The sequence below is a fragment of the Oncorhynchus gorbuscha genome, unplaced genomic scaffold, assembly GCF_021184085.1.
Source record: "Oncorhynchus gorbuscha isolate QuinsamMale2020 ecotype Even-year unplaced genomic scaffold, OgorEven_v1.0 Un_scaffold_2034, whole genome shotgun sequence".
NCBI lineage: Eukaryota > Metazoa > Chordata > Actinopteri > Salmoniformes > Salmonidae > Oncorhynchus > Oncorhynchus gorbuscha.
The window spans coordinates 1-25,974 of record NW_025745028.1 but is presented as its reverse complement, the minus strand read 5'-3'; the positions used below and the strand labels follow the sequence as shown (position 1 = coordinate 25,974).

At 44.9% G+C, this 25,974-nt stretch overlaps 15 non-coding genes across 15 annotated transcripts; all 15 read right to left on the bottom strand.

Moving 5' to 3' along the window:
• Positions 1-74: 74 nt before the first annotated feature.
• Positions 75-156, bottom strand: trnal-uag. Its single transcript has one exon. It is a non-coding gene; the product is annotated as a tRNA-Leu (tRNA).
• Positions 157-892: 736 nt separating this feature from the next.
• Positions 893-974, bottom strand: trnal-uag. Its single transcript has one exon. It is a non-coding gene; the product is annotated as a tRNA-Leu (tRNA).
• Positions 975-1,710: 736 nt separating this feature from the next.
• On the bottom strand, positions 1,711-1,792 carry trnal-uag. The gene has a single exon. It is a non-coding gene; the product is annotated as a tRNA-Leu (tRNA).
• Positions 1,793-15,723: 13,931 nt separating this feature from the next.
• trnal-aag lies at positions 15,724-15,805 on the bottom strand. Its single transcript has one exon. It is a non-coding gene; the product is annotated as a tRNA-Leu (tRNA).
• A 736-nt stretch (positions 15,806-16,541) lies between these two features.
• trnal-uag lies at positions 16,542-16,623 on the bottom strand. Its single transcript has one exon. It is a non-coding gene; the product is annotated as a tRNA-Leu (tRNA).
• Positions 16,624-18,170: 1,547 nt separating this feature from the next.
• On the bottom strand, positions 18,171-18,252 carry trnal-uag. The gene has a single exon. It is a non-coding gene; the product is annotated as a tRNA-Leu (tRNA).
• Positions 18,253-18,979: 727 nt separating this feature from the next.
• On the bottom strand, positions 18,980-19,061 carry trnal-aag. The gene has a single exon. It is a non-coding gene; the product is annotated as a tRNA-Leu (tRNA).
• Positions 19,062-19,788: 727 nt separating this feature from the next.
• On the bottom strand, positions 19,789-19,870 carry trnal-aag. The gene has a single exon. It is a non-coding gene; the product is annotated as a tRNA-Leu (tRNA).
• A 734-nt stretch (positions 19,871-20,604) lies between these two features.
• On the bottom strand, positions 20,605-20,686 carry trnal-aag. Its single transcript has one exon. It is a non-coding gene; the product is annotated as a tRNA-Leu (tRNA).
• Positions 20,687-21,413: 727 nt separating this feature from the next.
• trnal-aag lies at positions 21,414-21,495 on the bottom strand. The gene has a single exon. It is a non-coding gene; the product is annotated as a tRNA-Leu (tRNA).
• Positions 21,496-22,220: 725 nt separating this feature from the next.
• trnal-aag lies at positions 22,221-22,302 on the bottom strand. The gene has a single exon. It is a non-coding gene; the product is annotated as a tRNA-Leu (tRNA).
• A 727-nt stretch (positions 22,303-23,029) lies between these two features.
• Positions 23,030-23,111, bottom strand: trnal-uag. The gene has a single exon. It is a non-coding gene; the product is annotated as a tRNA-Leu (tRNA).
• Positions 23,112-23,838: 727 nt separating this feature from the next.
• On the bottom strand, positions 23,839-23,920 carry trnal-aag. The gene has a single exon. It is a non-coding gene; the product is annotated as a tRNA-Leu (tRNA).
• Positions 23,921-24,649: 729 nt separating this feature from the next.
• trnal-aag lies at positions 24,650-24,731 on the bottom strand. The gene has a single exon. It is a non-coding gene; the product is annotated as a tRNA-Leu (tRNA).
• A 736-nt stretch (positions 24,732-25,467) lies between these two features.
• On the bottom strand, positions 25,468-25,549 carry trnal-aag. Its single transcript has one exon. It is a non-coding gene; the product is annotated as a tRNA-Leu (tRNA).
• Between the last annotated feature and the right edge of the window lie 425 nt (positions 25,550-25,974).

The window sequence follows — 25,974 nt, the reverse complement described above, 5'->3', positions numbered from 1 at the left end:
TGGGCGACATGAAAGTAAAAACCCTGAAATAAAGCAGAACATGTGATAGCTTGCGCAAACAAACTCAATAAAGATGGCAGTGGTGGGATTTGAACCCACGCCTCCTTAGAGACTGGAGCCTAAATCCAGCGCCTTAGACCACTCGGCCACACTACCCAGCTCTGGCAAGATTTTCACACTTTCTCATCAGTTACCTAGAGCGTCTGTACTCCCTTGTATTTTAGTCTTCTTTTTCATTTTCTTCTTTAAAATCTTTATGTATCTCATGTTGCTCTTGCGTCCTTCATCTTTTTTTGATTCTCTTTTTAAAAATCTTAATTTATCTGATGTTGCTCATTCTTCCATCGTCTAAACTTAGAATTAGTTTCTGATTTTATGTCTGAAGCAGATTGAATTAGAAAAACACGGCAGATAATTGCAATAACAGACGTGGGAATTAGGGTAAAGGCTGGATTCCCTTTATTTGTCCGGTGTCCTTGGTGGCCTTGTTTGAAATTACATTACAGTTTTCTGTTGAGAAAAAGTTGCAGCGGTGGACTTTGAACCAACACCTCCGGAAGACTGGGTCCTTAAATCCAGTTCTCTGGACAGCTCGGCCACAGTACCCACTGTTAAAATGGACTGCTTGGTCGTCGCACAGACCATCACAACTTTCCTTTTTTCCAATCAAGGATTTGACGTGAACAACCACCGGTAGGAGGTGCAACTGACACCGCGGGGGCACAGGACTTGGTGCCTGGTTGGTTAAGGCGATTGACTACACTATTGAGTTGGAACCCCATCCGTGACACACAACATTGCTTCTTTTCTCCCTTGCATGTGCGACATGAAATTAAAAACCCTGAAATAAAGCAGAACATGTGATAGCTTGCGCAAACAAACTCAATAAAGATGGCAGTGGTGGGATTTGAACCCACGCCTCCTTAGAGACTGGAGCCTAAATCCAGCGCCTTAGACCACTCGGCCACACTACCCAGCTCTGGCAAGATTTTCACACTTTCTCATCAGTTACCTAGAGCGTCTGTACTCCCTTGTATTTTAGTCTTCTTTTTCATTTTCTTCTTTAAAATCTTTATGTATCTCATGTTGCTCTTGTGTCCTTCATCTTTTTTTGATTCTCTTTTTAAAAATCTTAATTTATCTGATGTTGCTCATTCTTCCATCGTCTAAACTTAGAATTAGTTTCTGATTTTATGTCTGAAGCAGATTGAATTAGAAAAACACGGCAGATAATTGCAATAACAGACGTGGGAATTAGGGTAAAGGCTGGATTCCCTTTATTTGTCCGGTGTCCTTGGTGGCCTTGTTTGAAATTACATTACAGTTTTCTGTTGAGAAAAAGTTGCAGCGGTGGACTTTGAACCAACACCTCCGGAAGACTGGGTCCTTAAATCCAGTTCTCTGGACAGCTCGGCCACAGTACCCACTGTTAAAATGGACTGCTTGGTCGTCGCACAGACCATCACAACTTTCCTTTTTTCCAATCAAGGATTTGATGTGAACAACCACAGGTAGGATGTGCAACTGCCACCGCAGGGGCACAGGACTTGGTGGCTGGTTGGTTAAGGCAATGGACTACACTATTGAGTTGGAACCCCATCCGTGACACACAACATTGCTTCTTTTCTCCCTTGCATGGGCGACATGAAAGTAAAAACCCTGAAATAAAGCAGAACATGTGATAGCTTGCGCAAACAAACTCAATAAAGATGGCAGTGGTGGGATTTGAAACCACGCCTCCTTAAAGACTGGAGCCTAAATCCAGCGCCTTAGACCGCTCGGCCACACTACCCAGCTCTGGCAAGATTTTCACACTTTCTCATCAGTTTGTAACGGTTTTGACTTGAGGTTATTATTTATAGGGGTGCCAGGTAGGTTGTGCCTACCAGAGAAAACATTAGTTTCTCCTTTTAGTTTGGGTGGGAATGAGTCCCATCTGGTCCGTCAAGTCTACACCAATACAAAGGACGTATGTAAAAGTCAGGATGGAAATAAACTTTTCATAAACCCTTAAAACATTGAAAAGAACTTCAAAAACAATTATATTCTGTTGCGTGGGTTGTATTAGCAACAACAATGATTACACACATATATAATAATATCACAATGAGTTCTGGTTCCTCCAGAAATGTCCTGTACCTCGGGCCTAAAAAGAGTCCTGCCCGGTAAAGGAGTTCAGTGAACTCAAGTGACTTTTGTCACGCGATGTTTGTCCGTTCGTTCCGTGTAGCGTAAACCCAGTATTAAACATACAATCAATATAACAATTACTTTACCACAGAACCTTAAAGCGGATCAACTCTTAATTAAGTCCTCAACTACCACTAACTACACAAATCACAGTATACATCATATCCAAACAAATGAAATACCGTATACAAAAAGGTGGTAGTCAGTCGGTCAGTCAGACAATCCAATCCGCCAATAGATCTCCAGCGGAGAAAGGCCACGAAGAACGGAGGAGGTGTAGTCCAGGGACGCAAAGAGTGGATCCGATCCTGGGTAAACTCTATTAGGCAACAAAACACACGTTTAACGGCAACAAAACAACGGAATAGAGAAGCTTCGGAACTGAGGGTTGAACACATCCTCATGCACGTCTCCATCACAACCCCACTTTCGTGCAGCTGATGCTGGCTATTTAATTGGGAATTAAAGGGAAAGCGCCCTATTGGAAGGAGCTGCACTGAGACGGTTCAGAAAAATTCAGGGCCGTCACACACCCCCTCCCCTGGAAAAAGCCGACCATTGCCCTGGAAGGCACATCTTGGTCGGGGAAACCGAGAAAGGTCTCCTCATCACTTTCCTCTACAAAAAGATTCATTACTTTTTGCAGCTCACGCTCCTCAGCTGAGGAGTCACAGGCCTTAAGGTGCGAGACTTCTGGGTCTGGGAATCCGAGAAAAGTATCCTCACTATCCTCTTCAAGATATCCAGGACCTTGCGGCGCTCAATCGCCTCCAATTCCTCAGCCGAGGGGTAACAGGCCTTAAGGCGTGAGACATGGACGATGCGCATATCTTCACCTGTGTCCTCTTTCACCACTCGGTAGTTCAAAGGGCCCATCTGCTCCACAATCCTATATGGTCCTTGCCATTTAGGAGCGAGCTTGGCCGAGAAGAATTGTTCAGCTTTCGAGTAAGGATGAGAGCGAAGCCACACCCGATCACGAAGCTGGAACTGCATGTCTCGTCTGTTCTTATCATAATTTCTCTTCTGCTTGAGTCGAGCCTGGATCATGTTCTTTGAGACAAGAGCTCTCAAGTCATGGAGATGGCCTACCTGGTCATAGCAAGCAGCGTCTGGAGTAAGCTGCTGGGGCTGTAGCACCATATCCAAGGGTCCTCGGAGAGGACGACTTAGGTTCAGCTCTGCAGGTGTGACTCCAGTGGACTCTTGCACAGCAGAATTCAGGGCAAATCGAAACTCATGAAGGTGCTTGTCCCAGTGTTTGTGCTGGGTCCCTACATAGGAAGCAATCATTGTCTTCAAGGTTCGATTTACTCTCTCAGTGAGATTGGTCTGTGGGTGATAGGCCGTGGTCAACTTCTGCCTCAGGTTCCATCTTTGGCAGGTCTCCTCAAAGAGATCAGAGACAAATTGGGAACCTCGATCAGACAGGATGTAATCAGGCACTCCCCAGCGAGTCAGGATCTCTTTCGTAAGGATGTTAGAGACGGTCCTTGCTGTGGCCTGACGCAGGGAAAAGAGTTCCACCCACTTTGAATAGTAATCAACAAAAACAAGTATGTACACATTCTGATTGGAGCTTCTAGGAAATGGACCCATCAAATCCACTCCTAACATTTCCCAAGGTCGGGTAACCACCGTTTGCTGCAACTTGCCAGCAGGCTTTCTACCTTCTGGTTTGTACATTTGACAAACCTGACAATTTCGGATGTGTGACTTCACATCCATGCTCAGATGTGGCCAGTAGAGTAACGCTTGCAACCGCTTGTAGGTTTTGAACCTGCCCAAATGACCAGCTAATGGGTCTTCATGGAAATGTTGAAGCAGTTGTAGGCGTAGAGTGTCCGGTATGTACATTTGGTAGAGTGTTCTGTGAGGTAGTTGTACGACTCGGTAGACTTTATCTTCAATGATGGTCAGCTTTGTGGTAGGATTGACCATCTTTTCTCCATCTTCCAGGATAGTCTGGTACAAAGCCTGTACTTCTGGATCATCCTGTTGAGCTTTCCATATTGCCTCATCAGAGATGGGAAAGTCTGTTTTGGGCGAGTCTCGACTGCTTGACAGGACAGTAGCACATGTAAGATCAGGGCCACCGTTATCACAAGTAGGAGCTCTGGACAAGGCATCTGGAACAGTGTTGTATTTTCCTTTCCTGTATTCCACTGCAAATGTGAACTCTTGCAACCGTAGAGCCCATCTTATGAGTCTGGTGCTTGGTTTGTTGGTCTTGAACACCCACACAAGGGAGGAATGGTCAGTGACCACAGTGAAGTGTCTTCCCTCCAAGTAGTACCTCCACTTTTCCAAAGCCCAGACAACTGCAAGGCACTCTTGCTCGGTTGTGGAGTAGTTCCGTTCTGCTCCATTCAATGTCCGACTGGCGAACGCTAGCACTTCTTCAGTGCCAAGTCCAGTCTGTTGGACTAGGACAGCACCAAGTCCAACATCACTTGCATCAGTGTAAACAACAAAAGGGCAATCAAAGTTGGGATGACCTAAAATGGGAGGTGTGACGAGATGTCGTTTCAGGGTTTCAAAGGAGGTCTGGCACTCTGCCGTCCATTGGAATTTCGCTCCTTTTCGCTTCAACGCGTTGAGGGGTTCTGCCACCTGGGAGAAGTTCGACACAAACCGATGGTACCATCCAGCCATACCAAGGAACCGTTGAAGGGCCTTGAGTGTGGTTGGCACAGGGAAGTCTTGTACAGCCTTTGTCTTTTCAGAATCCACATGAATGCCGTCGAAAGACACAATATGGCCAAGGAACTTCAGGGAGGTTTGGCAGAAGTTGCTCTTCTTCATATTTAAGGTCAGACCAGCTTCTCTTAGCTTGTCCAACACTGCTTGAAGATCTTGAAAGTGTCTTTCTCTGTTCTGAGAGTAGATAATTATATCGTCCAGGTAGACGAAACAGATCTTCCCTTTGAGCTCACCTAACGCAATCTCCATGAGTCTTTGGAAAGTGGCAGGGGCATTCTTTAATCCAAAGGGCATCACCTTAAAGGAAAACAAGCCCTCGGCACAGACAAACGCAGTCTTGTCCTTGCTTTCCTGGTCCATCTCAACCTGCCAATAACCACTATTGAGGTCAAGGGTAGTGAACACAACAGCGCCAGACAATGACTCCAGGATCTCATGGATGGTGGGAAGAGGATAGGCATCAGTCTGGGAAACATTGTTGGTCTTCCTATAGTCCACACAAAATCTAAGACCACCAGCCTTTTTTTGGATGAGGACAACAGGAGCAGCCCAGGGAGAGGAGGAACGTTCTATTATATCTTGGGTTAACATATCATTTATGAGTCCCTTTTGGATGATTAGCTTCGCTGGGGACAAACGATATGGCTTTTGCTTGATCGGCATTTCCTGTGTAAGGAATATTTTGTGCTTCAGGAGCCTGGTGCGTCCCAGCTTTGAAGTACATACATCAGCATTATTCTGCAGCTGTTCCAACAGCCTTAACTCCTCTGGCTGTTCCAGCTGAGCTCTTCTCACAGCCTGTAAAAGGAGATCGTCAGAAGGATTATCGAGGGTTAGTGGTACCGGAGCAATGGCAGAGAAGACTGCCACATTTGAACCCCAATCATGTAACTTCATAGCTTCTGATTGGAAGAAATGCTTCTCGCTCGGATTGTATGGAAACCAGTAGCAATTGTGTGCGATATCAATCTGGACACCACTGAAGTACATGAAATCAATTCCCAACACGACAGGAAAAGCAAGGTTCCTGGTTTGTAGGATAACAGAAGGAATCATATAGGAGCGGTTACACAGGCGGAACTCTACCTCACTCCATCCAAGGGGTCGTCTAGCCTCACCATCAGCCAGATAGAGTGGACCTTCTGTCCACGGCTTCAAGTTGTATTGTGGACCGTTAACCTCCTTCCACAGTTTCTCATTGAGCAGTGTGTAGGATGACCCGGTATCCAAGATGGCTCTTCCTGTCCATGGGCCTATGGACAGGGGTAACACCAGTTGGTGCGGTATTAACTGAAAGGAAGGGGATGTCGATGGGGGGGCGTAGGCAGTGACTCTTGGGGTTTCAGCTCTGGTTAAAGCACCCAGAGAAGGATGGTCATTGCTGCGAAGAGAGTTAGGTGTGTTGGCCTGTTGTGATTTGTGGTTTCTGGAAGGGTTTACTTGATACGGTCTTGGACATGTAGCTGAAGAATGTCCCTTTTGGCTACATCTCCAACAAAACATGAGAGGGGTCTTGGCTGGAGACTCTGGCTGTTGTTGAGGGTCTGTCTTGGGTAACTGTTTGGGTGTCTGTTTCTTTCTCTGGTCATATTGCTGTTGGCATTCTCTGTCCTTCTCAAACTGCTGTCCCAAGCGAACCAGTCCATCGACAGTGGTGACTCGTTCTCGGAGTTGACTGGCTAGTAGTGGGTTGATGTTCTTCAAGATCAATTTAATGACCTCTTCCTCCTCAATGCCAGGTTTCCACCTTCTGCACAGGGAGTGGTAACCGTATGCAAAGTCACGGATACTCTCTTTCTCTCCTTGTACTCGATTTCTGACTCTGTCTGCCAATTCATCTGTGTAGTCCTCAGATAGAAATGCAGAGGAAAACTTGGCCTCAAAGTCAGCCCAGGAGGTAGTGGTGAGACGTGCCACATCCCACCAGTCTCGAGCTGTCCCATGCAACACATTCCTCAATGTGGCAAGGAGTTCTTCGTCAGCCAGGGGATTGAGGGCAAGAAAGTCACGACATCTTTCTAGATACATTAGCGGATCAGGACTGTCATCTTTTTTCCCAAAGGTGGGAAATTGCAATTTAATGGGCATCGCCCCCACATGACGTCTACTCAAATCACCATGAACAAACGAGCTAGGAGGGATTGAGGAAGTAGAGGGGGAGGGCGTTATCGGACAATGAAAATGAACACCAGGATGCATGGTGGATTGCATCCTGCAAGGGGTGGCTGCAGCATGGCCTGGTCTTGGCTGTTCAGAGGTGCCAGCTTGGCCCTCAGTGGTCTGAACTGAAGTGGACACCAGGGAAACTCTGTGTAAGGAGTTGTGCCTAATGGAGGCCATGTCCACAGACACGTCATCCAACATTTTAACACAATTAGAGAGCTCTGTCTGCAAGTGGTCTACAGTGTTAACCATGGGAGAAAAAACAGAATTAACGTCCTTGAGGACCTCAGTGTGGTGATGTTGCAGGCGCCATTGGAGAGTGGCAGTGAGTTGGTTTCGTTGGTAGTCAAACTGCCTGTCCATGGCACCAGTCATTTCCCGTCTTCCACTCTCACTGAGCTCTGTCAGCGTGTGGGTTAGAGTGCTCAGTGAGTTTCTGAATTCCATGGCACTCTGTTGTTGCTCTTCCCTCAGACATTTGAATTTATGGTGGATAAGAGTTTGGAGATGTTGTTGAGTCCGACGAATATCAAGGATGTCACCTTGAAGTTGTAAGACTACAACCTCTGGAGATAAACCAGACAATGGAGGAAGGTTGGGTGTCAGAGGGAGGACTAGCTCAGTACTTCCACACAGATCCATGTCAATAAGTGAGTAACTGGTTAGACCTCCTGTGGCCTGTGGCTCAGGCCGAGCATTCAGATTCCCAGGGCTCTGGCCCAAATCAACTCCATTATCTCCATTCACATTATGATTTGTATTGTCAGCTTGATGGTCAGAATGGCCCTGTGTATTCCCATTGACAGGTATGACATGGATGAGCACATTATCTTGGGGTGAATCCATTGTTTTAATTCCACACAAAATATTTGCTTTGGTTAGTTCTCAATGTTGAGCTGTCCCATCTGGGGTGCCATTTTTTATGTAACGGTTTTGACTTGAGGTTATTATTTATAGGGGTGCCAGGTAGGTTGTGCCTACCAGAGAAAACATTAGTTTCTCCTTTTAGTTTGGGTGGGAATGAGTCCCATCTGGTCCGTCAAGTCTACACCAATACAAAGGACGTATGTAAAAGTCAGGATGGAAATAAACTTTTCATAAACCCTTAAAACATTGAAAAGAACTTCAAAAACAATTATATTCTGTTGCGTGGGTTGTATTAGCAACAACAATGATTACACACATATATAATAATATCACAATGAGTTCTGGTTCCTCCAGAAATGTCCTGTACCTCGGGCCTAAAAAGAGTCCTGCCCGGTAAAGGAGTTCAGTGAACTCAAGTGACTTTTGTCACGCGATGTTTGTCCGTTCGTTCCGTGTAGCGTAAACCCAGTATTAAACATACAATCAATATAACAATTACTTTACCACAGAACCTTAAAGCGGATCAACTCTTAATTAAGTCCTCAACTACCACTAACTACACAAATCACAGTATACATCATATCCAAACAAATGAAATACCGTATACAAAAAGGTGGTAGTCAGTCGGTCAGTCAGACAATCCAATCCGCCAATAGATCTCCAGCGGAGAAAGGCCACGAAGAACGGAGGAGGTGTAGTCCAGGGACGCAAAGAGTGGATCCGATCCTGGGTAAACTCTATTAGGCAACAAAACACACGTTTAACGGCAACAAAACAACGGAATAGAGAAGCTTCGGAACTGAGGGTTGAACACATCCTCATGCACGTCTCCATCACAACCCCACTTTCGTGCAGCTGATGCTGGCTATTTAATTGGGAATTAAAGGGAAAGCGCCCTATTGGAAGGAGCTGCACTGAGACGGTTCAGAAAAATTCAGGGCCGTCACACACCCCTCCCCTGGAAAAAGCCGACCATTGCCCTGGAAGGCACATCTTGGTCGGGGAAACCGAGAAAGGTCTCCTCATCACTTTCCTCTACAAAAAGATTCATTACTTTTTGCAGCTCACGCTCCTCAGCTGAGGAGTCACAGGCCTTAAGGTGCGAGACTTCTGGGTCTGGGAATCCGAGAAAAGTATCCTCACTATCCTCTTCAAAGATATCCAGGACCTTGCGGCGCTCAATCGCCTCCAATTCCTCAGCCGAGGGGTAACAGGCCTTAAGGCGTGAGACATGGACGATGCGCATATCTTCACCTGTGTCCTCTTTCACCACTCGGTAGTTCAAAGGGCCCATCTGCTCCACAATCCTATATGGTCCTTGCCATTTAGGAGCGAGCTTGGCCGAGAAGAATTGTTCAGCTTTCGAGTAAGGATGAGAGCGAAGCCACACCCGATCACGAAGCTGGAACTGCATGTCTCGTCTGTTCTTATCATAATTTCTCTTCTGCTTGAGTCGAGCCTGGATCATGTTCTTTGAGACAAGAGCTCTCAAGTCATGGAGATGGCCTACCTGGTCATAGCAAGCAGCGTCTGGAGTAAGCTGCTGGGGCTGTAGCACCATATCCAAGGGTCCTCGGAGAGGACGACTTAGGTTCAGCTCTGCAGGTGTGACTCCAGTGGACTCTTGCACAGCAGAATTCAGGGCAAATCGAAACTCATGAAGGTGCTTGTCCCAGTGTTTGTGCTGGGTCCCTACATAGGAAGCAATCATTGTCTTCAAGGTTCGATTTACTCTCTCAGTGAGATTGGTCTGTGGGTGATAGGCCGTGGTCAACTTCTGCCTCAGGTTCCATCTTTGGCAGGTCTCCTCAAAGAGATCAGAGACAAATTGGGAACCTCGATCAGACAGGATGTAATCAGGCACTCCCCAGCGAGTCAGGATCTCTTTCGTAAGGATGTTAGAGACGGTCCTTGCTGTGGCCTGACGCAGGGAAAAGAGTTCCACCCACTTTGAATAGTAATCAACAAAAACAAGTATGTACACATTCTGATTGGAGCTTCTAGGAAATGGACCCATCAAATCCACTCCTAACATTTCCCAAGGTCGGGTAACCACCGTTTGCTGCAACTTGCCAGCAGGCTTTCTACCTTCTGGTTTGTACATTTGACAAACCTGACAATTTCGGATGTGTGACTTCACATCCATGCTCAGATGTGGCCAGTAGAGTAACGCTTGCAACCGCTTGTAGGTTTTGAACCTGCCCAAATGACCAGCTAATGGGTCTTCATGGAAATGTTGAAGCAGTTGTAGGCGTAGAGTGTCCGGTATGTACATTTGGTAGAGTGTTCTGTGAGGTAGTTGTACGACTCGGTAGACTTTATCTTCAATGATGGTCAGCTTTGTGGTAGGATTGACCATCTTTTCTCCATCTTCCAGGATAGTCTGGTACAAAGCCTGTACTTCTGGATCATCCTGTTGAGCTTTCCATATTGCCTCATCAGAGATGGGAAAGTCTGTTTTGGGCGAGTCTCGACTGCTTGACAGGACAGTAGCACATGTAAGATCAGGGCCACCGTTATCACAAGTAGGAGCTCTGGACAAGGCATCTGGAACAGTGTTGTATTTTCCTTTCCTGTATTCCACTGCAAATGTGAACTCTTGCAACCGTAGAGCCCATCTTATGAGTCTGGTGCTTGGTTTGTTGGTCTTGAACACCCACACAAGGGAGGAATGGTCAGTGACCACAGTGAAGTGTCTTCCCTCCAAGTAGTACCTCCACTTTTCCAAAGCCCAGACAACTGCAAGGCACTCTTGCTCGGTTGTGGAGTAGTTCCGTTCTGCTCCATTCAATGTCCGACTGGCGAACGCTAGCACTTCTTCAGTGCCAAGTCCAGTCTGTTGGACTAGGACAGCACCAAGTCCAACATCACTTGCATCAGTGTAAACAACAAAAGGGCAATCAAAGTTGGGATGACCTAAAATGGGAGGTGTGACGAGATGTCGTTTCAGGGTTTCAAAGGAGGTCTGGCACTCTGCCGTCCATTGGAATTTCGCTCCTTTTCGCTTCAACGCGTTGAGGGGTTCTGCCACCTGGGAGAAGTTCGACACAAACCGATGGTACCATCCAGCCATACCAAGGAACCGTTGAAGGGCCTTGAGTGTGGTTGGCACAGGGAAGTCTTGTACAGCCTTTGTCTTTTCAGAATCCACATGAATGCCGTCGAAAGACACAATATGGCCAAGGAACTTCAGGGAGGTTTGGCAGAAGTTGCTCTTCTTCATATTTAAGGTCAGACCAGCTTCTCTTAGCTTGTCCAACACTGCTTGAAGATCTTGAAAGTGTCTTTCTCTGTTCTGAGAGTAGATAATTATATCGTCCAGGTAGACGAAACAGATCTTCCCTTTGAGCTCACCTAACGCAATCTCCATGAGTCTTTGGAAAGTGGCAGGGGCATTCTTTAATCCAAAGGGCATCACCTTAAAGGAAAACAAGCCCTCGGCACAGACAAACGCAGTCTTGTCCTTGCTTTCCTGGTCCATCTCAACCTGCCAATAACCACTATTGAGGTCAAGGGTAGTGAACACAACAGCGCCAGACAATGACTCCAGGATCTCATGGATGGTGGGAAGAGGATAGGCATCAGTCTGGGAAACATTGTTGGTCTTCCTATAGTCCACACAAAATCTAAGACCACCAGCCTTTTTTTGATGAGGACAACAGGAGCAGCCCAGGGAGAGGAGGAACGTTCTATTATATCTTGGGTTAACATATCATTTATGAGTCCCTTTTGGATGATTAGCTTCGCTGGGGACAAACGATATGGCTTTTGCTTGATCGGCATTTCCTGTGTAAGGAATATTTTGTGCTTCAGGAGCCTGGTGCGTCCCAGCTTTGAAGTACATACATCAGCATTATTCTGCAGCTGTTCCAACAGCCTTAACTCCTCTGGCTGTTCCAGCTGAGCTCTTCTCACAGCCTGTAAAAGGAGATCGTCAGAAGGATTATCGAGGGTTAGTGGTACCGGAGCAATGGCAGAGAAGACTGCCACATTTGAACCCCAATCATGTAACTTCATAGCTTCTGATTGGAAGAAATGCTTCTCGCTCGGATTGTATGGAAACCAGTAGCAATTGTGTGCGATATCAATCTGGACACCACTGAAGTACATGAAATCAATTCCCAACACGACAGGAAAAGCAAGGTTCCTGGTTTGTAGGATAACAGAAGGAATCATATAGGAGCGGTTACACAGGCGGAACTCTACCTCACTCCATCCAAGGGGTCGTCTAGCCTCACCATCAGCCAGATAGAGTGGACCTTCTGTCCACGGCTTCAAGTTGTATTGTGGACCGTTAACCTCCTTCCACAGTTTCTCATTGAGCAGTGTGTAGGATGACCCGGTATCCAAGATGGCTCTTCCTGTCCATGGGCCTATGGACAGGGGTAACACCAGTTGGTGCGGTATTAACTGAAAGGAAGGGGATGTCGATGGGGGCGTAGGCAGTGACTCTTGGGGTTTCAGCTCTGGTTAAAGCACCCAGAGAAGGATGGTCATTGCTGCGAAAGAGAGTTAGGTGTGTTGGCCTGTTGTGATTTGTGGTTTCTGGAAGGGTTTACTTGATACGGTCTTGGACATGTAGCTGAAGAATGTCCCTTTTGGCTACATCTCCAACAAAACATGAGAGGGGTCTTGGCTGGAGACTCTGGCTGTTGTTGAGGGTCTGTCTTGGGTAACTGTTTGGGTGTCTGTTTCTTTCTCTGGTCATATTGCTGTTGGCATTCTCTGTCCTTCTCAAACTGCTGTCCCAAGCGAACCAGTCCATCGACAGTGGTGACTCGTTCTCGGAGTTGACTGGCTAGTAGTGGGTTGATGTTCTTCAAGATCAATTTAATGACCTCTTCCTCCTCAATGCCAGGTTTCCACCTTCTGCACAGGGAGTGGTAACCGTATGCAAAGTCACGGATACTCTCTTTCTCTCCTTGTACTCGATTTCTGACTCTGTCTGCCAATTCATCTGTGTAGTCCTCAGATAGAAATGCAGAGGAAAACTTGGCCTCAAAGTCAGCCCAGGAGGTAGTGGTGAGACGTGCCACATCCCACCAGTCTCGAGCTGTCCCATGCAACACATTCCTCAATGTGGCAAGGAGTTCTTCGTCAGCCAGGGGATTGAGGGCAAGAAAGTCACGACATCTTTCTAGATACATTAGCGGATCAGGACTGTCATCTTTTTTCCCAAAGGTGGGAAATTGCAATTTAATGGGCATCGCCCCCACATGACGTCTACTCAAATCACCATGAACAAACGAGCTAGGAGGGATTGAGGAAGTAGAGGGGAGGGCGTTATCGGACAATGAAAATGAACACCAGGATGCATGGTGGATTGCATCCTGCAAGGGGTGGCTGCAGCATGGCCTGGTCTTGGCTGTTCAGAGGTGCCAGCTTGGCCCTCAGTGGTCTGAACTGAAGTGGACACCAGGGAAACTCTGTGTAAGGAGTTGTGCCTAATGGAGGCCATGTCCACAGACACGTCATCCAACATTTTAACACAATTAGAGAGCTCTGTCTGCAAGTGGTCTACAGTGTTAACCATGGGAGAAAAAACAGAATTAACGTCCTTGAGGACCTCAGTGTGGTGATGTTGCAGGCGCCATTGGAGAGTGGCAGTGAGTTGGTTTCGTTGGTAGTCAAACTGCCTGTCCATGGCACCAGTCATTTCCCGTCTTCCACTCTCACTGAGCTCTGTCAGCGTGTGGGTTAGAGTGCTCAGTGAGTTTCTGAATTCCATGGCACTCTGTTGTTGCTCTTCCCTCAGACATTTGAATTTATGGTGGATAAGAGTTTGGAGATGTTGTTGAGTCCGACGAATATCAAGGATGTCACCTTGAAGTTGTAAGACTACAACCTCTGGAGATAAACCAGACAATGGAGGAAGGTTGGGTGTCAGAGGGAGGACTAGCTCAGTACTTCCACACAGATCCATGTCAATAAGTGAGTAACTGGTTAGACCTCCTGTGGCCTGTGGCTCAGGCCGAGCATTCAGATTCCCAGGGCTCTGGCCCAAATCAACTCCATTATCTCCATTCACATTATGATTTGTATTGTCAGCTTGATGGTCAGAATGGCCCTGTGTATTCCCATTGACAGGTATGACATGGATGAGCACATTATCTTGGGGTGAATCCATTGTTTTAATTCCACACAAAATATTTGCTTTGGTTAGTTCTCAATGTTGAGCTGTCCCATCTGGGGTGCCATTTTTTATGTAACGGTTTTGACTTGAGGTTATTATTTATAGGGGTGCCAGGTAGGTTGTGCCTACCAGAGAAAACATTAGTTTCTCCTTTTAGTTTGGGTGGGAATGAGTCCCATCTGGTCCGTCAAGTCTACACCAATACAAAGGACGTATGTAAAAGTCAGGATGGAAATAAACTTTTCATAAACCCTTAAAACATTGAAAAGAACTTCAAAAACAATTATATTCTGTTGCGTGGGTTGTATTAGCAACAACAATGATTACACACATATATAATAATATCACAATGAGTTCTGGTTCCTCCAGAAATGTCCTGTACCTCGGGCCTAAAAAGAGTCCTGCCCGGTAAAGGAGTTCAGTGAACTCAAGTGACTTTTGTCACGCGATGTTTGTCCGTTCGTTCCGTGTAGCGTAAACCCAGTATTAAACATACAATCAATATAACAATTACTTTACCACAGAACCTTAAAGCGGATCAACTCTTAATTAAGTCCTCAACTACCACTAACTACACAAATCACAGTATACATCATATCCAAACAAATGAAATACCGTATACAAAAAGGTGGTAGTCAGTCGGTCAGTCAGACAATCCAATCCGCCAATAGATCTCCAGCGGAGAAAGGCCACGAAGAACGGAGGAGGTGTAGTCCAGGGACGCAAAGAGTGGATCCGATCCTGGGTAAACTCTATTAGGCAACAAAACACACGTTTAACGGCAACAAAACAACGGAATAGAGAAGCTTCGGAACTGAGGGTTGAACACATCCTCATGCACGTCTCCATCACAACCCCACTTTCGTGCAGCTGATGCTGGCTATTTAATTGGGAATTAAAGGGAAAGCGCCCTATTGGAAGGAGCTGCACTGAGACGGTTCAGAAAAATTCAGGGCCGTCACAAGTTACCTAGAGCGTCTGCACTCCCTTGTGTTTTAGTCTTCTTTTTCAATTTCTTCTTTAAAATTTTTATGTATCTCATGTTGCTCTTGCGTCCTTCATCTTTTTTTGATTCTCTTTTTAAAAATCTTAATTTATCTGATGTTGCTCATTCTTCCATCGTCTAAACTTAGAATTAGTTTCTGATTTTATGTCTGAAGCAGATTGAATTAGAAAAACACGGCAGATAATTGCAATAACAGACGTGGGAATTAGGGTAAAGGCTGGATTCCCTTTATTTGTCCGGTGTCCTTGGTGGCCTTGTTTGAAATTACATTACAGTTTTCTGTTGAGAAAAAGTTGCAGCGGTGGACTTTGAACCAACACCTCCGGAAGACTGGGTCCTTAAATCCAGTTCTCTGGACAGCTCGGCCACAGTACCCACTGTTAAAATGGACTGCTTGGTCGTCGCACAGACCATCACAACTTTCCATTTTTCCAATCAAGGATTTGATGTGAACAACCACCGGTAGGATGTGCAACTGCCACCGCAGGGGCACAGGACTTGGTGGCTGGTTGGTTAAGGCAATGGACTACACTATTGAGTTGGAACCCCATCCGTGACACACAACATTGCTTCTTTTCTCCCTTGCATGGGCGACATAAAAGTAAAAACCCTGAAATAAAGCAGAACATGTGATAGCTTGCGCAAACAAACTCAATAAAGATGGCAGTGGTGGGATTTGAACCCACGCCTCCTTAGAGACTGGAGCCTTAATCCAGCGCCTTAGACCGCTCGGCCACACTACCCAGCTCTGGCAAGATTTTCACACTTTCTCATCAGTTACCTAGAGCGTCTGTACTCCCTTGTATTTTAGTCTTCTTTTTCATTTTCTTCTTTAAAATCTTTATGTATCTCATGTTGCTCTTGTGTCCTTCATCTTTTTTTGATTCTCTTTTTAAAAATCTTAATTTATCTGATGTTGCTCATTCTTCCATCGTCTAAACTTAGAATTAGTTTCTGATTTTATGTCTGAAGCAGATTGAATTAGAAAAACACGGCAGATAATTGCAATAACAGACGTGGGAATTAGGGTAAAGGCTGGATTCCCTTTATTTGTCCGGTGTCCTTGGTGGCCTTGTTTGAAATTACATTACAGTTTTCTGTTGAGAAAAAGTTGCAGCGGTGGACTTTGAACCAACACCTCCGGAAGACTGGGTCCTTAAATCCAGTTCTCTGGACAGCTCGGCCACAGTACCCACTGTTAAAATGGACTGCTTGGTCGTCGCACAGACCATCACAACTTTCCATTTTTCCAATCAAGGATTTGATGTGAACAACCACCGGTAGGAGGTGCAACTGCCACCGCAGGGGCACAGGACTTGGTGGCTGGTTGGTTAAGGCAATGGACTACACTATTGAGTTGGAACCCCATCCGTGACACACAACATTGCTTCTTTTCTCCCTTGCATGGGCGACATAAAAGTAAAAACCCTGAAATAAAGCAGAACATGTGATAGCTTGCGCAAACAAACTCAATAAAGATGGCAGTGGTGGGATTTGAACCCACGCCTCCTTAGAGACTGGAGCCTAAATCCAGCGCCTTAGACCGCTCGGCCACACTACCCAGCTCTGGCAAGATTTTCACACTTTCTCATCAGTTACCTAGAGCGTCTGTACTCCCTTGTATTTTAGTCTTCTTTTTCATTTTCTTCTTTAAAATCTTTATGTATCTCATGTTGCTCTTGCGTCCTTCATCTTTTTTGATTCTCTTTTTAAAAATCTTAATTTATCTGATGTTGCTCATTCTTCCATCGTCTAAACTTAGAATTAGTTTCTGATTTTATGTCTGAAGCAGATTGAATTAGAAAAACACGGCAGATAATTGCAATAACAGACGTGGGAATTAGGGTAAAGGCTGGATTCCCTTTATTTGTCCGGTGTCCTTGGTGGCCTTGTTTGAAATTACATTACAGTTTTCTGTTGAGAAAAAGTTGCAGCGGTGGACTTTGAACCAACACCTCCGAAGACTGGGTCCTTAAATCCAGTTCTCTGGACAGCTCGGCCACAGTACCCACTGTTAAAATGGACTGCTTGGTCGTCGCACAGACCATCACAACTTTCCATTTTTCCAATCAAGGATTTGATGTGAACAACCACCGGTAGGAGGTGCAACTGACACCGCGGGGGCACAGGACTTGGTGGCTGGTTGGTTAAGGCAATGGACTACACTATTGAGTTGGAACCCCATCCGTGACACACAACATTGCTTCTTTTCTCCCTTGCATGGGCGACATGAAAGTAAAAACCCTGAAATAAAGCAGAACATGTGATAGCTTGCGCAAACAAACTCAATAAAGATGGCAGTGGTGGGATTTGAACCCACGCCTCCTTAGAGACTGGAGCCTTAATCCAGCGCCTTAGACCGCTCCACACTACCCAGCTCTGGCAAGATTTTCACACTTTCTCATCAGTTACCTAGAGCGTCTGCACTCCCTTGTATTTTAGTCTTCTTTTTCATTTTCTTCTTTAAAATCTTTATGTATCTCATGTTGCTCTTGCGTCCTTCATCTTTTTTTGATTCTCTTTTTAAAAATCTTAATTTATCTGATGTTGCTCTTTCTTCCATCGTATAAACTTAGAATTAGTTTCTGATTTTATGTCTGAAGCAGATTGAATTAGAAAAACACGGCAGATAATTGCAATAACAGACGTGGGAATTAGGGTAAAGGCTGGATTCCCTTTATTTGTCCGGTGTCCTTGGTGGCCTTGTTTGAAATTACATTACAGTTTTCTGTTGAGAAAAAGTTGCAGCGGTGGACTTTGAACCGAACCTCCGGAAGACTGGGTCCTTAAATCCAGTTCTCTGGACAGCTCGGCCACAGTACCCACTGTTAAAATGGACTGCTTGGTCGTCGCACAGACCATCACAACTTTCCATTTTTCCAATCAAGGATTTGATGTGAACAACCACCGGTAGGAGGTGCAACTGCCACCGCAGGGGCACAGGACTTGGTGGCTGGTTGGTTAAGGCATGGACTACACTATTGAGTTGGAACCCCATCCGTGACACACAACATTGCTTCTTTTCTCCCTTGCATGGGCGACATGAAAGTAAAAACCCTGAAATAAAGCAGAACATGTGATAGCTTGCGCAAACAAACTCAATAAAGATGGCAGTGGTGGGATTTGAACCCACGCCTCCTTAGAGACTGGAGCCTAAATCCAGCGCCTTAGACCGCTCGGCCACACTACCCAGCTCTGGCAAGATTTTCACACTTTCTCATCAGTTACCTAGAGCGTCTGCACTCCCTTGTATTTTAGTCTTCTTTTTCATTTTCTTCTTTAAAATCTTTATGTATCTCATGTTGCTCTTGCGTCCTTCATCTTTTTTTGATTCTCTTTTTAAAAATCTTAATTTATCTGATGTTGCTCTTTCTTCCATCGTATAAACTTAGAATTAGTTTCTGATTTTATGTCTGAAGCAGATTGAATTAGAAAAACACGGCAGATAATTGCAATAACAGACGTGGGAATTAGGGTAAAGGCTGGATTCCCTTTATTTGTCCGGTGTCCTTGGTGGCCTTGTTTGAAATTACATTACAGTTTTCTGTTGAGAAAAAGTTGCAGCGGTGGACTTTGAACCGAAAGACTGGGTCCTTAAATCCAGTTCTCTGGACAGCTCGGCCACAGTACCCACTGTTAAAATGGACTGCTTGGTCGTCGCACAGACCATCACAACTTTCCATTTTTCCAATCAAGGATTTGATGTGAACAACCACCGGTAGGATGTGCAACTGCCACCGCAGGGGCACAGGACTTGGTGGCTGGTTGGTTAAGGCAATGGACTACACTATTGAGTTGGAACCCCATCCGTGACACACAACATTGCTTCTTTTCTCCCTTGCATGGGCGACATGAAAGTAAAAACCCTGAAATAAAGCAGAACATGTGATAGCTTGCGCAAACAAACTCAATAAAGATGGCAGTGGTGGGATTTGAACCCACGCCTCCTTAGAGACTGGAGCCTTAATCCAGCGCCTTAGACCGCTCGGCCACACTACCCAGCTCTGGCAAGATTTTCACACTTTCTCATCAGTTACCTAGAGCGTCTGCACTCCCTTGTATTTTAGTCTTCTTTTTCATTTTCTTCTTTAAAATCTTTATGTATCTCATGTTGCTCTTGCGTCCTTCATCTTTTTTTGATTCTCTTTTTAAAAATCTTAATTTATCTGATGTTGCTCTTTCTTCCATCGTATAAACTTAGAATTAGTTTCTGATTTTATGTCTGAAGCAGATTGAATTAGAAAAACACGGCAGATAATTGCAATAACAGACGTGGGAATTAGGGTAAAGGCTGGATTCCCTTTATTTGTCCGGTGTCCTTGGTGGCCTTGTTTGAAATTACATTACAGTTTTCTGTTGAGAAAAAGTTGCAGCGGTGGACTTTGAACCGAAAGACTGGGTCCTTAAATCCAGTTCTCTGGACAGCTCGGCCACAGTACCCACTGTTAAAATGGACTGCTTGGTCGTCGCACAGACCATCACAACTTTCCATTTTTCCAATCAAGGATTTGATGTGAACAACCACCGGTAGGATGTGCAACTGCCACCGCAGGGGCACAGGACTTGGTGGCTGGTTGGTTAAGGCAATGGACTACACTATTGAGTTGGAACCCCATCCGTGACACACAACATTGCTTCTTTTCTCCCTTGCATGGGCGACATGAAAGTAAAAACCCTGAAATAAAGCAGAACATGTGATAGCTTGCGCAAACAAACTCAATAAAGATGGCAGTGGTGGGATTTGAACCCACGCCTCCTTAGAGACTGGAGCCTTAATCCAGCGCCTTAGACCGCTCGGCCACACTACCCAGCTCTGGCAAGATTTTCACACTTTCTCATCAGTTACCTAGAGCGTCTGCACTCCCTTGTATTTTAGTCTTCTTTTTCATTTTCTTCTTTAAAATCTTTATGTATCTCATGTTGCTCTTGCGTCCTTCATCTTTTTTTTGATTCTCTTTTTAAAAATCTTAATTTATCTGATGTTGCTCTTTCTTCCATCGTATAAACTTAGAATTAGTTTCTGATTTTATGTCTGAAGCAGATTGAATTAGAAAAACACGGCAGATAATTGCAATAACAGACGTGGGAATTAGGGTAAAGGCTGGATTCCCTTTATTTGTCCGGTGTCCTTGGTGGCCTTGTTTGAAATTACATTACAGTTTTCTGTTGAGAAAAAGTTGCAGCGGTGGACTTTGAACCGACACCTCCGAAAGACTGGGTCCTTAAATCCAGTTCTCTGGACAGCTCGGCCACAGTACCCACTGTTAAAATGGACTGCTTGGTCGTCGCACAGACCATCACAACTTTCCATTTTTCCAATCAAGGATTTGATGTGAACAACCACCGGTGAGGTGCAACTGCACCGCAGGGGCACAGGACTTGGTGGCTGGTTGGTTAAGGCAATGGACTACACTATTGAGTTGGAACCCCATCCGTGACACACAACATTGCTTCTTTTCTCCCTTGCATGGGCGACATGAAAGTAAAAACCCTGAAATAAAGCAGAACATGTGATAGCTTGCGCAAACAAACTCAATAAAGATGGCAGTGGTGGGATTTGAACCCACGCCTCCTTAGAGACTGGAGCCTTAATCCAGCGCCTTAGACCGCTCGGCCACACTACCCAGCTCTGGCAAGATTTTCACACTTTCTCATCAGTTACCTAGAGCGTCTGCACTCCCTTGTATTTTAGTCTTCTTTTTCATTTTCTTCTTTAAAATCTTTATGTATCTCATGTTGCTCTTGCGTCCTTCATCTTTTTTTGATTCTCTTTTTAAAAATCTTAATTTATCTGATGTTGCTCTTTCTTCCATCGTATAAACTTAGAATTAGTTTCTGATTTTATGTCTGAAGCAGATTGAATTAGAAAAACACGGCAGATAATTGCAATAACAGACGTGGGAATTAGGGTAAAGGCTGGATTCCCTTTATTTGTCCGGTGTCCTTGGTGGCCTTGTTTGAAATTACATTACAGTTTTCTGTTGAGAAAAAGTTGCAGCGGTGGACTTTGAACCAAAAGACTGGGTCCTTAAATCCACTTCTCTGGACCGCTCGGCCACAGTACCCACTGTTAAAATGGACTGCTTGGTCGTCGCACAGACCATCACAACTTTCCTTTTTTCCAATCAAGGATTTGACGTGAACAACCACCGGTAGGAGGTGCAAATGACACCGCGGGGGCACAGGACTTGGTGGCTGGTTGGTTAAGGCGATGGACTACACTATTGAGTTGGAACCCCATCCGTGACACACAACATTGCTTCTTTTCTCCCTTGCATGGGCGACATGAAAGTAAAAACCCTGAAATAAAGCAGAACATGTGATAGCTTGCGCAAACAAACTCAATAAAGATGGCAGTGGTGGGATTTGAACCCACGCCTCCTTAGAGACTGGAGCCTTAATCCAGCGCCTTAGACCGCTCGGCCACACTACCCAGCTCTGGCAAGATTTTCACACTTTCTCATCAGTTACCTAGAGCGTCTGCACTCCCTTGTATTTTAGTCTTCTTTTTCATTTTCTTCTTTAAAATCTTTATGTATCTCATGTTGCTCTTGCGTCCTTCATCTTTTTTGATTCTCTTTTTAAAAATCGTAATTTATCGTATGTTGCTCTTTCTTCCATCGTATGAACTTAGAATTAGTTTCTGCTTTTATGTCTGAAACAGATTGAATTAGAAAAACACGGCAGATAATTGCAATAACAGACGTGGGAATTAGGGTAAAGGCTGGATTCCCTTTATTTGTCCGGTGTCCTTGGTGGCCTTGTTTGAAATTACATGACAGTTTTCTGTTGAGAAAAAGTTGCAGCGGTGGACTTTGAACAGAAAGACTGGGTCCTTAAATCCAGTTCTCTGGACAGCTCGGCCACAGTACCCACTGTTAAAATGGACTGCTTGGTCGTCGCACAGACCATCACAACTTTCCTTTTTTCCAATCAAGGATTTGACGTGAACAACCACCGGTAGGAGGTGCAACTGCCACCGCGGGGGCACAGGACTTGGTGGCTGGTTGGTTAAGGTGATGGACTACACTATTGAGTTGGAACCCCATCCGTGACACAGAACATTGCTTTTTTCTCCCTTGCATGGGTGACATGAAAGTAAAAACCCTGAAATAAAGCAGAACATGTGATAGCTTGCGCAAACAAACTCAATAAAGATGGCAGTGGTGGGATTTGAACCCACGCCTCCTTAGAGACTGGAGCCTTAATCCAGCGCCTTAGACCGCTCGGCCACACTACCCAGCTCTGGCAAACTATTCACACTTTCTCGTCAGTTACCTAGAGCGTCTGCACTTCCTTGTATTTTAGTCTTCTTTTTCATTTTCTTCTTTAAAATCTTTATGTATCTCATGTTGCTCTTGCGTCCTTCATCTTTTTTTGATTCTCTTTTTAAAAATCTTAATTTATCTGATGTTGCTCTTTCTTCCATCGTATAAACTTAGAATTAGTTTCTGCTTTTATGTCTGAAGCAGATTGAATTAGAAAAACACGGCAGATAATTGCAATAACAGACGTGGGAATTAGGGTAAAGGCTGGATTCCCTTTATTTGTCCGGTGTCCTTGGTGGCCTTGTTTGAAATTACATTACAGTTTTCTGTTGAGAAAAAGTTGCAGCGGTGGACTTTGAACCGAAAGACTGGGTCCTTAAATCCAGTTCTCTGGACAGCTCGGCCACAGTACCCACTGTTAAAATGGACTGCTTGGTCGTCGCACAGACCATCACAACTTTCCTTTTTTCCAATCAAGGATTTGACGTGAACAACCACCGGTAGGAGGTGCAACTGACACCGCGGGGGCACAGGACTTGGTGGCTGGTTGGTTAAGGCGATGGACTACACTATTGAGTTGGAACCCCATCCGTGACACACAACATTGCTTCTTTTCTCCCTTGCATGGGCGACATGAAAGTAAAAACCCTGAAATAAAGCAGAACATGTGATAGCTTGCGCAAACAAACTCAATAAAGATGGCAGTGGTGGGATTTGAACCCACGCCTCCTTAGAGACTGGAGCCTAAATCCAGCGCCTTAGACCGCTCGGCCACACTACCCAGCTCTGGCAAGATTTTCACACTTTCTCATCAGTTACCTAGAGCGTCTGCACTTCCTTGTATTTTAGTCTTCTTTTTCATTTTCTTCTTTAAAATCTTTATGTATCTCATGTTGCTCTTGCGTCCTTCATCTTTTTTGATTCTCTTTTTAAAAATCTTAATTTATCTGATGTTGCTCTTTCTTCCATCGTATAAACTTAGAATTAGTTTCTGCTTTTATGTCTGAAGCAGATTGAATTAGAAAAACACGGCAGATAATTGCAATAACAGACGTGGGAATTAGGGTAAAGGCTGGATTCCCTTTATTTGTCCGGTGTCCTTGGTGGCCTTGTTTGAAATTACATTACAGTTTTCTGTTGAGAAAAAGTTGCAGCGGTGGACTTTGAACCGAAAAGACTGGGTCCTTAAATCCAGTTCTCTGGACAGCTCGGCCACAGTACCCACTGTTAAAATGGACTGCTTGGTCGTCGCACAGACCATCACAACTTTCCTTTTTTCCAATCAAGGATTTGATGTGAACAACCACCGGTAGGAGGTGCAACTGCCACCGCAGGGGCACAGGACTTGGTGGCTGGTTGGTTAAGGCGATGGACTACACTATTGAGTTGGAACCCCATCCGTGACACACAACATTGCTTCTTTTCTCCCTTGCATGGGCGACATGAAAGTAAAAACCCTGAAATAAAGCAGAACATGTGATAGCTTGCGCAAACAAACTCAATAAAGATGGCAGTGGTGGGATTTGAACCCACGCCTCCTTAGAGACTGGAGCCTTAATCCAGCGCCTTAGACCGCTCGGCCACACTACCCAGCTCTGGCAAACTATTCACACTTTCTCATCAGTTACCTAGAGCGTCTGCACTTCCTTGTATTTTAGTCTTCTTTTTCATTTTCTTCTTTAAAATCTTTATGTATCTCATGTTGCTCTTGCGTCCTTCATCTTTTTTTGATTCTCTTTTTAAAAATCTTAATTTATCTGATGTTGCTCTTTCTTCCATCGTATAAACTTAGAATTAGTTTCTGATTTTATGTCTGAAGCAGATTGAATTAGAAAAACACGGCAGATAATTGCAATAACAGACGTGGGAATTAGGGTAAAGGCTGGATTCCCTTTATTTGTCCGGTGTCCTTGGTGGCCTTGTTTGAAATTACATTACAGTTTTCTGTTGAGAAAAAGTTGCAGCGGTGGACTTTGAACCGAAAAAGACTGGGTCCTTAAATCCAGTTCTCTGGACAGCTCGGCCACAGTACCCACTGTTAAAATGGACTGCTTGGTCGTCGCACAGACCATCACAACTTTCCTTTTTTCCAATCAAGGATTTGACGTGAACAACCACCGGTAGGAGGTGCAAATGACACCGCGGGGGAACAGGACTTGGTGCCTGGTTGGTTAAGGCGATGGACTACACTATTGAGTTGGAACCCCATCCGTGACACACAACATTGCTTATTTTCTCCCTTGCATTGCCCTACATGAAAGTAAAACGCTGAAATAAAGCAGAACATGTGATAGCTTGCGCAAACAAACTCAATAAAGATGGCAGTGGTGGGATTTGAACCCACGCCTCCTTAGAGACTGGAGCCTTAATCCAGCGCCTTAGACCGCTCGGCCACACTACCCAGTTCTGTCAAACTATTCACACTTTCTCATCAGTTACCTAGAGCGTCTGCACTTCCTTGTATTTTAGTCTTCTTTTTCATTTTCTTCTTTAAAATCTTTATGTATCTCATGTTGCTCTTGCGTCCTTCATCTTTTTTTGATTCTCTTTTTAAAAATCTTAATTTATCTGATGTTGCTCTTTCTTCCATCGTATAAACTTAGAATTAGTTTCTGATTTTATGTCTGAAGCAGATTGAATTAGAAAAACACGGCAGATAATTGCAATAACAGACGTGGGAATTAGGGTAAAGGCTGGATTCCCTTTATTTGTCCGGTGTCCTTGGTGGCCTTGTTTGAAATTACATTACAGTTTTCTGTTGAGAAAAAGTTGCAGCGGTGGACTTTGAACCGAACACCTCCGGAAGACTGGGTCCTTAAATCCAGTTCTCTGGACAGCTCGGCCACAGTACCCACTGTTAAAATGGACTGCTTGGTCGTCGCACAGACCATCACAACTTTCCTTTTTCCAATCAAGGATTTGATGTGAACAACCACCGGTAGGAGGTGCAACTGCCACCGCAGGGGCACAGGACTTGGTGGCTGGTTGGTTAAGGCGATGGACTACACTATTGAGTTGGAACCCCATCCGTGACACACAACATTGCTTCTTTTCTCCCTTGCATGGGCGACATGAAAGTAAAAACCCTGAAATAAAGCAGAACATGTGATAGCTTGCGCAAACAAACTCAATAAAGATGGCAGTGGTGGGATTTGAACCCACGCCTCCTTAGAGACTGGAGCCTTAATCCAGCGCCTTAGACCGCTCGGCCACACTACCCAGCTCTGGCAAATTTTCACACTTTCTCATCAGTTACCTAGAGCGTCTGCACTCCCTTGTATTTTAGTCTTCTTTTTCATTTTCTTCTTTAAAATCTTTATGTATCTCATGTTGCTCTTGCGTCCTTCATCTTTTTTGATTCTCTTTTTAAAAATCTTAATTTATCTGATGTTGCTCTTTCTTCCATCGTATAAACTTAGAATTAGTTTCTGATTTTATGTCTGAAGCAGATTGAATTAGAAAAACACGGCAGATAATTGCAATAACAGACGTGGGAATTAGGGTAAAGGCTGGATTCCCTTTATTTGTCCGGTGTCCTTGGTGGCCTTGTTTGAAATTACATTACAGTTTTCTGTTGAGAAAAAGTTGCAGCGGTGGACTTTGAACCAACACCTCCGAAAGACTGGGTCCTTAAATCCAGTTCT